The 13,228-nt window shown below is 39.2% G+C and overlaps 1 protein-coding gene across 1 annotated transcript in view; it reads left to right on the top strand.

Moving 5' to 3' along the window:
* The window catches only part of GNG2 (G protein subunit gamma 2), a 110,658-nt gene that overhangs the window by 16,516 nt on the left and 80,914 nt on the right, over window positions 1–13,228 (top strand). Inside the window, exon 2 of the mRNA XM_079769479.1 lies at window positions 5,265–5,305. The gene's annotated coding sequence lies outside the window, so the exon portion shown is untranslated. The remainder of the gene's footprint in view (window positions 1–5,264; window positions 5,306–13,228) is intronic.

The following is a 13,228-nucleotide window of genomic DNA, read 5'->3' on the forward strand; positions in this document are numbered from 1 at the left end:
TAGAATCATTAGGTAATGGTCTCTCTCGCCGAGAGCGTATTCAGAATGGTGTCTTGTGAAGCAAAGGGGCTGAGAGGAGATAATGCACTCCGCCATGCCCTGGCTCTCATCTCTGGTAATAAAATAGTCTTCCCTAACCCCTAACCGCTATTGCAATGTTCCAATAAACACTGATGCTTATATATAGAAGGTCTTAAATAATATGTATTGAGTAAATAAATGGAAGTAGTTCTAAATGTGCTGGACTCTTTCATGTCTGCATTTGAAAAATAAATGTCTTTATTTTGGACATTAATTTAAAAACATCTCCGTATTAAGGTATTTATTCTTTTTTAATACTTTACATATGACCGACCATGTAGCCACAGATTTAGGCTATTTTATTTGATATGTTTTACTCCTGATTATTCCACTTGGGTCTCTCAAACTATGTTATGAAATCCCTTAATTATTTAAATTGGGAACAGATTAATTATCTCCAGTGTACAAACTCAAATTAATTTCACTATTAACTTGAGTTTTAAATTGATTAATCTTGGAGTGTTTAAGGAACTAAGTGAAAATTTTTTTTTCATCCTTAAGGAAAAGGGCATATTTGACTTGATGAAACTCTCCATCATCCCCATTATGCTAATAGGAGTAAGAAATTTATCAGAAAACTTTGGGTAGATTTTATAAACCAGCCAGAAACCTGTGTGTCTGGAGCTTCTGGGGGAACAATCTGTGAGTCATTTTAAAAAACAAACACACTCATCATCACAGTGCATGTTGTTGCCATGGTGATTAATCCTGTGGCGTTGGCTTGCTTGTGTTCCAGTAAAGGGAAGAAGGGGAGAGAAACTGAGAATTCAGAGCTTTGACTGTCAGCTTCAATTATTGCAGGAAGGAATATAGGGTGTTCTTGAGAGCATATTGGCACAGTCATCGTCAGAGGGAAGTAGAGAAACCCTGGCATCCTGTCTTTGTTGTTGAATATGAGTTAGCCATATTAGTGTTGAGTGTTGTGAGTCACAGGTGAGAAAAGGACCATTTGGTATTCTCTTGGGAAGAAGGGTTTTTAATCTGATATATAATCCTATATAATAAAGAGCTAAAATACTAATTAGACCAAACAGCAGAACAACCATCCGGATGACCTTCTGGATGACCATCTGGATGACCTTCCAGACAAAGCCAGGGCTGCGAGGGCTGGCCAAGGCTATGAGGGGCTGCAAGGGCCGAGCCCCTTGCATGAATTTCGTGCATCAGGCCTCTAGTTCCATATAAACCTCTAAGGCCTGCCTGGTGAACTGTCTCTTATGCAGGTGCACAGGGCTTTAATGATCCTCTAAAAGGCACGAAATGCCACTGGCATAACATTATTGCAGATTTAAAGGACCCTCAGTGCCTTATTCTAATATGGTTAGAGACTGGTCTGAGTGAGGCCATTGTTTCAGATGTGATCCCCAAGTAGACCAGGTATCTTTCCTGTATTTTGTGGAGTAGATGTGACTCCTTTATCTTGGACAGTCATCTTATAATGCAGGCCCCTAGGTCACAGAGGAGACCAGGAGGGTTCTGTGAGCTCTGCCAAATCTGTCCCCCCTCCAGGGGAAAGTGAAATGAAAAACACTGTTGATGGGCAGTCAACAGAGTGATTGGGCCAGTGGAATTGCTGCAAGAGTGATTCATTATGATTCATTATGGGGAACAAACAACACCCTGAAAGTAAAGGTATGAGTTAGTGCACATTTTTAAAAGAATGTTTCTTAGTTCACTTTGAGAAGTCTATGTAGCCTCTTAAATGGATATACAGTAGTCCCCCATATCTGGAGGGGAATACATTTTAAGACAACCCCCCCCCCCCCCCCCCGCCGCCGCTCCGCAGTGGATACCTGAACCACGTATGCTTTTTCCTATACTTACATATCTTTTCACTTAAAGGAAGATTTTACATCTTTTTTGCATATCTGAGTTGCCAGCGTCACTATTCTTGTGCTTTAGGGTCATTCTTAAGTAAAATAAAGGTTACTTGAACACAAGCACTGGGTTACTGTGACAACCAATCTGATAACTGAGAAGGCTACTAAGCGACTAATGGGCAGGTGGCAAAGACAGCATGGATACACTGGACAAGGAGATGACTCTCATCCCAGGCAGCATGGAACAAGATGGTGTGAGATTTTATCACCCTACTCAGAATGGCATGTAATTTAAAACTAATGAGATGTTCATTTCTGGGATTGTTCATTCAATATTGTTGAACCATGGTTTACCGTGGAAAGAAAACCATGGATAAGGGGTAAGTACTATAAATACTTGTCTACAATTTTATTTTTTTAGAGTGTTTCTCAAGCAGATTTTAAAGCAGATTTTATTTGGAGTTAAACAACTTTCCCTATTAAAACTATTTTTCAAAAGGGTTCAAATAAAGTGCCATGGGGTGTGACTAAGGGTCATACAAACTCAGGGAGTTTGTGTGTAATCTGTGCACTGGCATGTAATAACTACTTCTCATAACTACAGGTTTCATTTTTTCTCATAGGTGGGGGTAAGGTACATGTTGCCAAACTTATTCTGTGCTATCTTAATTTTCTTTTTTTTAAATATTTTTATTGATCTTAGAGAGGAAGGGAGAGGGATAGAGAGATAGAAACATCAATGAAGTGAGAGAATCATTGCTCGGCTGCCTCCTGCATGCCTCCTACGAGGGGATCGAGCCCACAACCTAGGCATGTGCCCTTGGCCAAAATCGAACCTGGGACCCTTCAGTCCGCAGGCCGATGCTCTTATCCACTGAGCCAAACCAGCTAGGGCTAATTTCCTTAACATTAGTAAGCAAAGCTTAACTTATAATTTTCTTCTGATGATCAAATTAATTCATGGTGATTATTGAAAATTTGGAAAATGGGGGAAAAATTGGAAAATACTTAAATTGTAAAGAAAAAATAAGAATGACCCTTTCTATTAATTAGGTTGTTGGTTGAATTGTGAGTAAGAGACCTGATTTGATAGTGGCTGACACATGCTAGGAGTTACTTCCCTTTCCCATAACAATCCAGAGGTGAGTGGTCCAGGGCTGGTAAGATAGCTCTGCTCCACAAGATCGAGGGACCCAGACTTCTGCTATCACATTGTTCCATCATTCCTAGCATGCTTCCCTTGCTTTATGGTCTAACATGGCTTGCCATAAGGACCCCACTATAACCATCAAGAAGGGAGAAAGTTGAAAGGGGAAGGCATGACCCAGAAGTTGCACATATCATTTTTGTAGCCATCCCTTTGAACTTTGACTCATGGGCACATAGCATTAAGGGAGGCTGGGGAAAGTAGTTATTTTTGACGTGTATATGGTATGCACTAGTTTAGAATTCAATATAAGCGTGGAATAAAAAGAGAGAGGATATTGGGGCATATCTAATAATTTCTGCTACTTCCATTATTCTATACAAAAGAGATAATACACTGTTTACATTTGTGTGTATCTCTTTCTAATATTTTTTCTAGAAAAAAACTATCAGAAAGATTATGTATAATATTTACTAGAAATATTACATAGTATATGTTAAATGAATATTACATATGAAAAATACATAAAATGTATTAGAGCTATGATTTAGAAATATATATATTAGAAAATTAGTTGAGGTTATACTATATATAAAATGTGCATTTTTTTATCATTGGAAAAATTTTTTATTCACTGTTTTAAAAGTTCTATCATGTAGAGTTTCCGTTTTAATAGGTTGTATTTGATATTTAGTCTATTTTTAACATATGGTAATAATTTACTGTCTACAATTTTGGATTTCATTTGTTTATTTTTGAATAAAGTCAAGGAGTAGCATCACTAAGAAAATGACTGAGAATATATTTGAGGATCTTGAAAAATGCTGCCAAACTGCTTTCCAAAGAAGTTGTGCTGATTCATGCTGCTGCCAATAACACATGAGAGTGCTGGAGCACCCTGGACAGGCTCATTTTGCTAGTCCACTAATCACTGTTCTCTCTAGGGTTCATTCTCTGAAAATAGGTTGTTTTTGCCTTTACCTTGTGTTGTGTGTTTTTTATTCCTGTGCTGTCATTAATCATGGTAATAGTTTCCTAATAATGTTAGTTTATTTAAAAACATATGATTCCTTAAAGTCATCTGGGACTGGGATTGGTTGGGTTGAGACTATAGCACATGTGCCAGTCTTAAGTGATGTGAGACTCTAGAGACACTGATGTTCATTAGGATGCAGTGTGAATTGGGTTTGCACCCTTAGTCAATACTTTATTTTATTTTATTTTTAATATATTTTATTGATTTTTTACAGAGAGGAAGAGAGAGGTATAGAGAGTTAGAAACATCGATGAGAGAGAAACATCGATCAGCTGCCTCCTACACACCCCCCACTGGGGACGTGCCCGCAACCAAGGTACATGCCCTTGACCGGAATCGAACCTGGGACCTTTCAGTCCGCAGGCCGACGCTCTATCCACTGAGCCAAACCGGTTTCGGCAGTCAATACTTTAGATGTGAGGCACCTCTTTGTTCTGAGATGCAACAAAAGAGGAACTGTAAAGCACTTCCTGGGCCTCTTCCCTTTGAGCTGGGTGCTGGGGAGCTTTTCAGCAGTAAAGAAGCTCCTGAGCATAGGAACTTTCTTAGATATGCACCATATTTGGGCAGTAGGCAAAATTAGGCCACAAATCTGCTCAACATCCTCAGAGGTCACTAGTGCCTTGGTGTATAGGAATCTCTACTTTTAAACAGCTCACAGAAGCTTTGGATGCTAAAGATGCTTCTAAAACCACTAACTCGTCCACCCACCCTCTCAAAGTGCTAGATACACACAAATGGAACTCCAGCTCCACCCTCAACACCTGGAGAAGGAGTGTGCTTGTCTCTGCCACTTGGGTCCTGCTGGGAGCCAATGGGTTAGGTGAGGGGGAAAGCTTGTTTTTATTCATCTCACTGGTACACAGCCTCTGTCACAAAGAACTCTGCTCCCCCCAGAACCCCCAACTTTGTGTTTTCATGTTTTCTTGCAGGCTAGGGATGTTCGCAAAGAAAGGATCTCCTATTTTCACAAATATCTCTTAAAAGAAAAAGAGTTAACAAGGTGTCTGCTTCTTGACTCAGAAGTATAAACCTATCAGACCTTCCTGTTCTTCGAGCCATGTGGCCATCACCACCAAATCCCGCTTACAGAAACTTTCATTTGCTTGTTCAGCTTGTATGTATCATGTTATTTCTCCTTTTTCTAAACAACACATTTTCCTCTCTGTTTTCTTGACAGCCGGGATCACCCAGGGAGCCTAGGCTTCGGGCACTGAAAAGGTAAGGCTTCTGAAGTATTTTCCTCCAGGATCTTGAATCTCACCAGAAGTTCAAGAGGAAAATAAGTGTCCGAAGTGATGCTATAGAGCAGTGGTCGGCAAACTCATTAGTCAACAGAGCAAAATATCAACAGTACAACGATTGAAATTTCTTTTGAGAGCCACATTTTTTAAACTTAAACTTCTAACGCCACTTCTTCAAAATAGACTCGCCCAGGCCGTGGTATTTTGTGGAAGAGCCACACTCAAGGGGCCAAAGAGACGCATGTGGCTCACGAGCCACAGTTTGCCGACCACTGCTATAGAGGAAAGCATTGAACATGTGATATTTATCAAACATTCATAGCATCTGTAGCAATATTGACTTGACTTCAGGATTTAAAGGGGGAAAATGGCTTTCTTTGATAGTTTAAACCAGATTTCTCACACAGATTCCCCGATTTTCTTCTTAAACCCGAGTTGGAGAGACTTTGCGGTCACTGCCTTAATGAAATGTATTTCTGCGGCACTAAACAAGACGACGTGGTTTCAGCCGTTGAGAACATGCCCTGGGAAAGGGAGATGTTAGATAGATCAGAGATTATTAGCTCAGAGAGGGGTGAGCCCTGTTCTTAACAGATTCGTGTAGACATTGTAAGGACATTTCCAGAAGCAACAACAATAACTACATTAAAAGGGCAGTTTAGTGCTGGTGGGGTTTCTCCTTGAAGAAGCTGACTTGGCTTTGAAACTAGCTAAAGCCATTGTAATCTTTGGGTCTCCATATTGCTGAGAGGGGGTGATAATGTATGTGTTCTCCCCAACCAATATATACAGTTTCCTCTTGTCAGTGACTTGGATTGCCATCCTCTCTTTTTAAATTTCACTTTATTATGAACAATTGCAAGCACATACCCAAATCAAGAGAATAATATAATGGCTGTCCGTAGCCCTATTCACTTAATTTTAACTATTATAAACTCACAGTCAGTATAATTTTACTTATACCCCCACCCACTTCTCTTCTTTTCCCATTGGATTATATGACAGTGGCTTGAATTTGGTTGTTGAATCTTTAATATTTATTGACATAATTATTTTGTGGCTACAGTAAAATACTAATAAGAAATAAAACCTACTTATAACCTGACTTAGTTTACTGGAGCTAGTCATTCATCCATTTATTCTTTCAGCAAGTATTTATTATTTACTAGTGTCATAACCTTCTTAGAATAAGAGAGCCAATTTTCCCCACCTCACATTTATGAAGTCCTCAAATTTGGACTTCTGACATCTCCAAATGAGGTTATCTGTCGGAGATACTCTGACAAAATTAAAAGATGACACTCATCATATAACTTTAATTGTTAAATGTAAACATTTAAAATGTGCCACAATTTTTAAAACCTATGTTGACATTTTTTTCACTTCTGAATATACTGGAAACTTAAAAACATAAAACACTTTTCCCAACCATCTCATGTACCTTCTTATTTTAACATAAATATTTGTTCAGTTACCTGCCTCCCTTTCAAGAATATAAGCTCTGAGAAAGCATTTTGCCTTTAGTGTCTAGCAAGGTGTCTAGCACTTGTTATACACTGAGTGGCCAGATTATTATGATCTCTGAACGCATAATAATCTGGCCACTCAGTGTATGTGTGTGTATTATATATTATAATATATATTAGAGACCCGGTGCATGAATTCGTGCATGGGTGGGGGTCTGGCCAGCCTGGCCAGGGGGAGGGGACATGGGCGGTTGGCTGGCCTGCCTGCTGGCTGAACTTCTGGTCGAGGGGACAATTTGCATATTAGCCTTTTATTATATAAGATATACACTGAGTGGCCAGATTATTATGCATTCAGAGATCATAATAATCTGGCCACTCAGTATATATTTAATATAGTTGTTCAATGAATGAACATATGAGTGAATGGCAGATGCTGGGAACATGAAGATGAAAAACACACAGGCCTTGCCCCAGAGTTGCTCAGCCTCATGGGATAGAGAAGCTTGCAAATAGGAGGTCTCTGAGCAGAGTGCTCTGGGTGAGAGAGGAGAGGACTAATGTGGTGGGGAGTTTGGTGAGAGGCTTGATGGACAAAGAAGCATTTATTTGAGCTAGGACATGAAGTGCCATCCATCAGAAAAGTTATAGAAAGGAATTCTGTGAATAAGGAATCGCATGAAAGTACACCAAGTCCCCAAAGAGCACAGTGGAACCTTTAGAAGTTTACAATGGCCTTGGCATGGTTGGGAAGTGGCCTACTACAGAGATGTGGCTTGAGAAGCAGGCCGATGAAGTTTGGGGACTCTAAGGCCAAGCTCAATAGTTTGAGTGGGAAGACAGAGAAGGGCACATAATTCTTTTTAAGGATAATTCCTTAGGCTGCAGAGTAACGTATAAAGCTGTGGAGAGAGACTAATGGAAGGGAGGCCAGTAGATCTTGGGTTTGGAAATGAAGGGCTGATATGGGAGAACTGATGGAATTGATGATTAAGGATGAGAAGTAAAGGAAGGAAGACATCTGGAGTAACTGCCAGATCTCCCTTTTGGGAGATGATATGGGTTGTGCGTGATAACTGGGCTACAAATACAGGAAGAGGCTTCAACTCCATGGAGTGGCCACGTCCAGGTAGCTATGTCCAGGAGGCTGCTCATAGGTGGGTACTGAGCAGTGGTTCCAGTCCTGGCTGCACATCAGAATCTCCAGGGAAGAGTTTCAGAGTTCACATGCAGACCCTCCCCAGACCAGGCAAATCAGAATCCTGGGGGCAGGGGCCTGGATAGCTGCAGTTTCTAAAAGCTTCCCAGGTATTTTAATGTGCAGCCAGGACTGAGAATCTCTGGTTAAGACCATGTATAGCTTTTGCTACTCCATAAGGAGGTTCTTTTGGAGTTCAGTATTTAATATCTTACAGTTGAGGGTTGAATTGTCCCTATATTCTACCAAATATTACTAATAATGAAGACTGTTATGTAAGTATTTGATATTCTTTGTCTAATAATCGGGTTGATTTCTTCCAGGCTAATACATGTTTTTAAATAGCTTAAATCAATCCAAGCAGGATTTCTACCCTCACCTAGAAGCATTTTTGCTCCTTGCAAAATTATTGGTTTCAGTTATGCTAAGTGGTTCCTTAGGTAAGTGGTCTCTGTGGCGAACAAACTAAAGGAAGAAACTAAATAAAGTAGACGTGTAAAAGGAAGTGGTGTTTTGTACTGTTGTAGGGATTGTGAGCATATTTGCTCCAGTACTAAAATCTATTTTTTAAGTCTATGCAGAGAAGCAAAAATGAAACACTAGGTAAGCAACAGTCAAATATTGGGGTTTAAAGCAAAATACTACTAAGGCATCATGCAAATTAAATAGCAGCAATGATGAAGAATATTTTTATTTCCTGTCGCTACTGTAACCAATTGTCACACACTGGTATAAAACGAGACCATTTTATTATTTTACAGTTCTGCAGGTTCGGTTGTGCAGGGATCTCACTGGGCTAAAAGCAAAGTGTCAACAGAGCCGAGTCCCTTTCTGGAAGAATTCATTTCTTTGACTTTTATGGCTTCTAGGGTCTGATTTCCCCCATCTTTAAAGGCAACAACATTGCATCTCTGTGTCTTTCTACCATAATTACATCTAATTCTGAACTCAGCCAGAAAAGTTATTTATTTTATTTTAAAGACCCATGTTATAAGATTTGGAACACCTGGATCATCTAGGATAATCTCCCCTTCTCGGTGTGCTTCATTAATCACATCTTCAAAGTCCCTTTATCCACATAAGGTTACATATGGATGGGTTTGAGGGATTAGGACATGTTCTTATTTGGGGGCTATTGTTCTGCCTACTCCAAAGTAATTAATTGTTCTAATCTCTTTAGAAGGTAGGAATGCCTCAGGGAGCAGAGATAAGATGATCTAACATTTTATTGTTTGGGATGAGAAGCCTTAGGGTTCCTAAATTGATGAAGCAGGTCCTTGTCTCGATTCTGCAAATCTTGTTTTCTAGATAGAGGCACTGAAGGCTTTTGGTTTTCTTGGAGTGTTTGGCCTGGGGTCAAGTGGACAGGTTGAAGTCCAAGGGCTCCATTCTTGGCCAGGCTTTCTGGTACTCTCGGTGTGGCCTCTGGAGAGTGCTGCTTTTGGCACTTCTCCAACTCGGAAAAGTTTACCTACAGTGTGCAGGTTCCAAGGTCTTTGAATAGCAGCAAAGAAATGTGAGATTTTTATTTTATGCTGTTATGTCTGCCTGCCATCTTATACTTTATTTATTAGGCTCTAAAATGTGAAAATTGAAGGAAAAAATAACATACTATTTCAGAACCTCACTATAGCAGTATTTACTAATTTCTAGGGATGGTTTCATTTCCTCCATACATTAGATAGGTCATCCCCAACAACGTAAGAAAGCATTTCTTAACCTAGTGAATGAAATGAATCTCTGGGTTAAATTTTTTTGAAAACCATCTCTGGAATAGAATGTGGTCAGAGTTTTCTTTTTATGGAGATTTAAATTTTTTTTCACCTATTTTGTAGCAATCCCCTTTCTATTCATTTCTAGACCCTTCAGCAATGCAGATTTGAAGGCCAAAGCTAGGGCTCGAGGTAGAGTAACACACCACCCTTGTTTGCTGAACTGAGGTGTTCCCTGCTCATGGGACCTTCAGTGCTGAAACTAAGAGAATCTCGGGACAGATCGGAACAGTTGGTCAACCCAGATGTCTAACACATGGCTCTGGTGGAAAGTGGCTGTCATGTTGATGAATTAAAATAGAAATGTTGATTGAATTAAACAATGACAACAACCCTCAAGGTTTGGGTTGACAATAAGGCTGAATCTAACTCTTGGAAAATCTGTATCCACATATATGTGTTTGCCCATATCAACTTTAAAAAAAACACTAAGATTCACAGCTAAGAACAAGCACCATTTTTGAAATACTATATGTCATAGCCTGCCCTTGCCATTCTCCAGTGTCACCAGCAAACTCCTGCACGATGTCTCTGATGATCACAGCTTTGATGACTTCATTATTGAGGTGACCACTGGACCTCGTTGAATCTTTCTCAGCAAGTCAGCACGTATGGAAATTATATGATCCAAGATTCCCAAAGCATCATAAAGCTCTCTTACTTTAAATTCTGCCTTTTGTAGAACTCCCCTTTTCCACCCCCACAAGAGACAGCATAGACTATTCATTCAGGAAAAGACAAATATTAGGAAGTTTAACTTGAATGCTCCCAGGGGAAAGGATTGGAATGGATAATGTCTTGGAGTCTTATCCAGCACCAAGAACTGGGTGCTTTCTGACCTCCCAGTTGCAGATCATAAACGTCTTAGTGATGTAAGTGGCTGTATCCATAGCAAAGTCAGCCTGAGAAAACAGGAATACTAAAGGTCCGAGGCCCTCATCCCTTACATTTCTATGGCCTCCATAGAGATTTTTGCTCTCTAAGCCATGGGGACTAAGCAGAGGACTGTAAGTGTACCTGAAAGCAATAAATTAGCTCTTTCCAGAATAGACATTTGACTTTTAGAGTTGATGGTGATTTGTGTATGTATATATATATATATATGTATGTAGGTATGTATGTACGTATGTATGTATTTGTCCCCTATCTTCCAAACTGTCCTAGTTGAAAGGTACAAAGGATTCTCTTACAATTTTTCATCCTTTTTTTTTTTTTTAGTCCACAAAAAGATTGAGCACTATCAGGGTAGGATCTGGGTTTCTGACAAGGGTAGGTATTGGATAGAATTGTGAATTATTTTCTTATTCTCCTCAATCCTTTTTTGGGGTTCTTTACTTGTAGGACTCCCAATCATGATTTTATTTTAAGACCAGCCTCATTTTATCTTTGAACTTCTGCTGTGTTTTTGTGAATCAAACAAGTTGTAGCAGAAGTGAAAGCAGGTCAAATCATGATGTTGTCATTTAAACTGAATTTTTTATTCTTTTCTGAAGAGAAATTAGAGAGTAAGTATAAATGAGATCCATATGACTACTCCAGGTACAGGGTTTCTTTGGGACAGTGGAAAGGTCTGGAAACTAGATGGAAGGTCTGGAAACAGCTTTGTGAATGTACTAAATGCCTTTGAATTGTACACTTTAAAATGGTAAATCCTATGTGAATTTTCCAATTAAAAAATATAAATTGAACTTCAAGGGATTTTTTTTTAAGAGACTGTTTCTCCTTATCTTAAAATTTTGGAAGAAAAATTTGTTTTTTAAGTAAAACAATTTAAAACAGTGGACTTTCTTCCACCTCTCTTGGGATAGAGGTTTTGTCATTGAAGCTGGAAAGTTTTTTAATATCCTATAGTAGCAGATCACAATTGGATATGATAACATGGAAAGATGTGGTAACTTTAACGAAGTGTGAGCATGAAAACAAATTTCATATAAAGAAATGTTTTTAGGAAAATATCTCCTTAGATAGGCTCCAGGGCTGTCACCTGATCAAAGTCTGATGGCAATTCGCTTAAGGGATGACTCTACTGGGTTTCTACATACAATCTTTGGTTTAATGAGAAACGTTAAGGTTTTTTATTCCTTCTAGATTCAGAGACAACAATTTTGACCTTTCTACAGAGATGTAACTAGGCAACCAGTATAGCACTTAGCCAGTGCTTAGCATCCAAACTTCGTAGCCATTGCGTCATTTTGAAAAAATACTATTTAAATCTGTCCTTTGGCTTTGGCCTATGCTGCTATATAACCTTTAATTTCTTAGAAAATATCATGCAAACCCCCAGATATAAAATAGCATGGTTCCTAGAAGCCCAGCATCCTCTACTATTTGCAAGGAAGTGAGCTTCCAAGAACAGTGGCAAGAGCTGTGAGGCAGCCACATGCACTGTGCTTTATAATCGGGAATTAAGAAAGTAGGTTTTATTGTTAGTGTGTGAAGGTGTAAGAATTTAAAACCATCTCCTCAGCAGGTGGTAATGAGCATTCCTAACAAAATGATTAATGGAAAACACACATTCACAGAGATGAAAGCTGGCTTTTATTCTAGGGAAGTTGATTTTACTTTGCTGAATAGATAGTAACTAGAAATACCCAGTATGATCAACAAACAAGAATGTATTGAAAGTTTTTGATGTTAGACACTATACTGGGTATGTACTATATTTATTTTCTCTGATAACCATGCTTTTAATTGTTTATTGTGAATTTATGTGTAAGACTTTAAAAATTCAGGTAGTAGACATGGGAATAAATGAAAACCAGAAGTTTCTTTCCAAACATCAACTTCTAGCCCCACTCCCTAGAGGTGACCACTGTTAATAGTTTCTTATGTGTTTCAGAAATTTTTTTTTCTCCTGGTTAATCCGTATTGGAAAAGTGACTATGATAAGTGCCATTAAACCATCTGTTCCTGCCCTAACTGGTCTGGCTAAATGGCTAGAGCATCGGCCTGCGGACTGAAAGGTCCCAGGTTCGATTCTGGTCAAGGGCATCCGGTCAAGGGCATGTACCTGGGTTGTGGGCACATCCCCAGTAGGAGGTGTGCAAGAGGCACCTGATCGATGTTTCTCTCCCATCCATGTTTCTAACTCTCTATTCCTCTCCCTTCCTCTCTGTAAAAAATCAATAAAATATATATATTTTTTAAAATAAACCATCTGTTCCTGAGCTTCTCTTCTGAACGACATCTTTTAATTTGAAACTCTCCGGGAGACTTCTTTTTGAAATGTGTCTTTTAAAACTGAAAAAGTAAAAATGTCAGAACCAACGTGATGCTTTCAGAGGGCTGGTGGTAGAGAGAGCCGTAACTGCAGAATGGCAATGTGGAATTTTGGTCTCCCTAGAACTTGCATGCAGAACTTAAGGAATAAACCTTAAGGTCGTGCTTTATGATTTTCCAAGCCATCCGGAGCACATTATCTGCCTTTATCCTTTTGATGACCCTGTGACGCAGCAATTGTTTAC

The sequence above is a fragment of the Cnephaeus nilssonii genome, assembly GCF_951640355.1.
Source record: "Cnephaeus nilssonii genome assembly, chromosome: 4".
Taxonomy (NCBI): Eukaryota; Metazoa; Chordata; class Mammalia; order Chiroptera; family Vespertilionidae; genus Cnephaeus; species Cnephaeus nilssonii.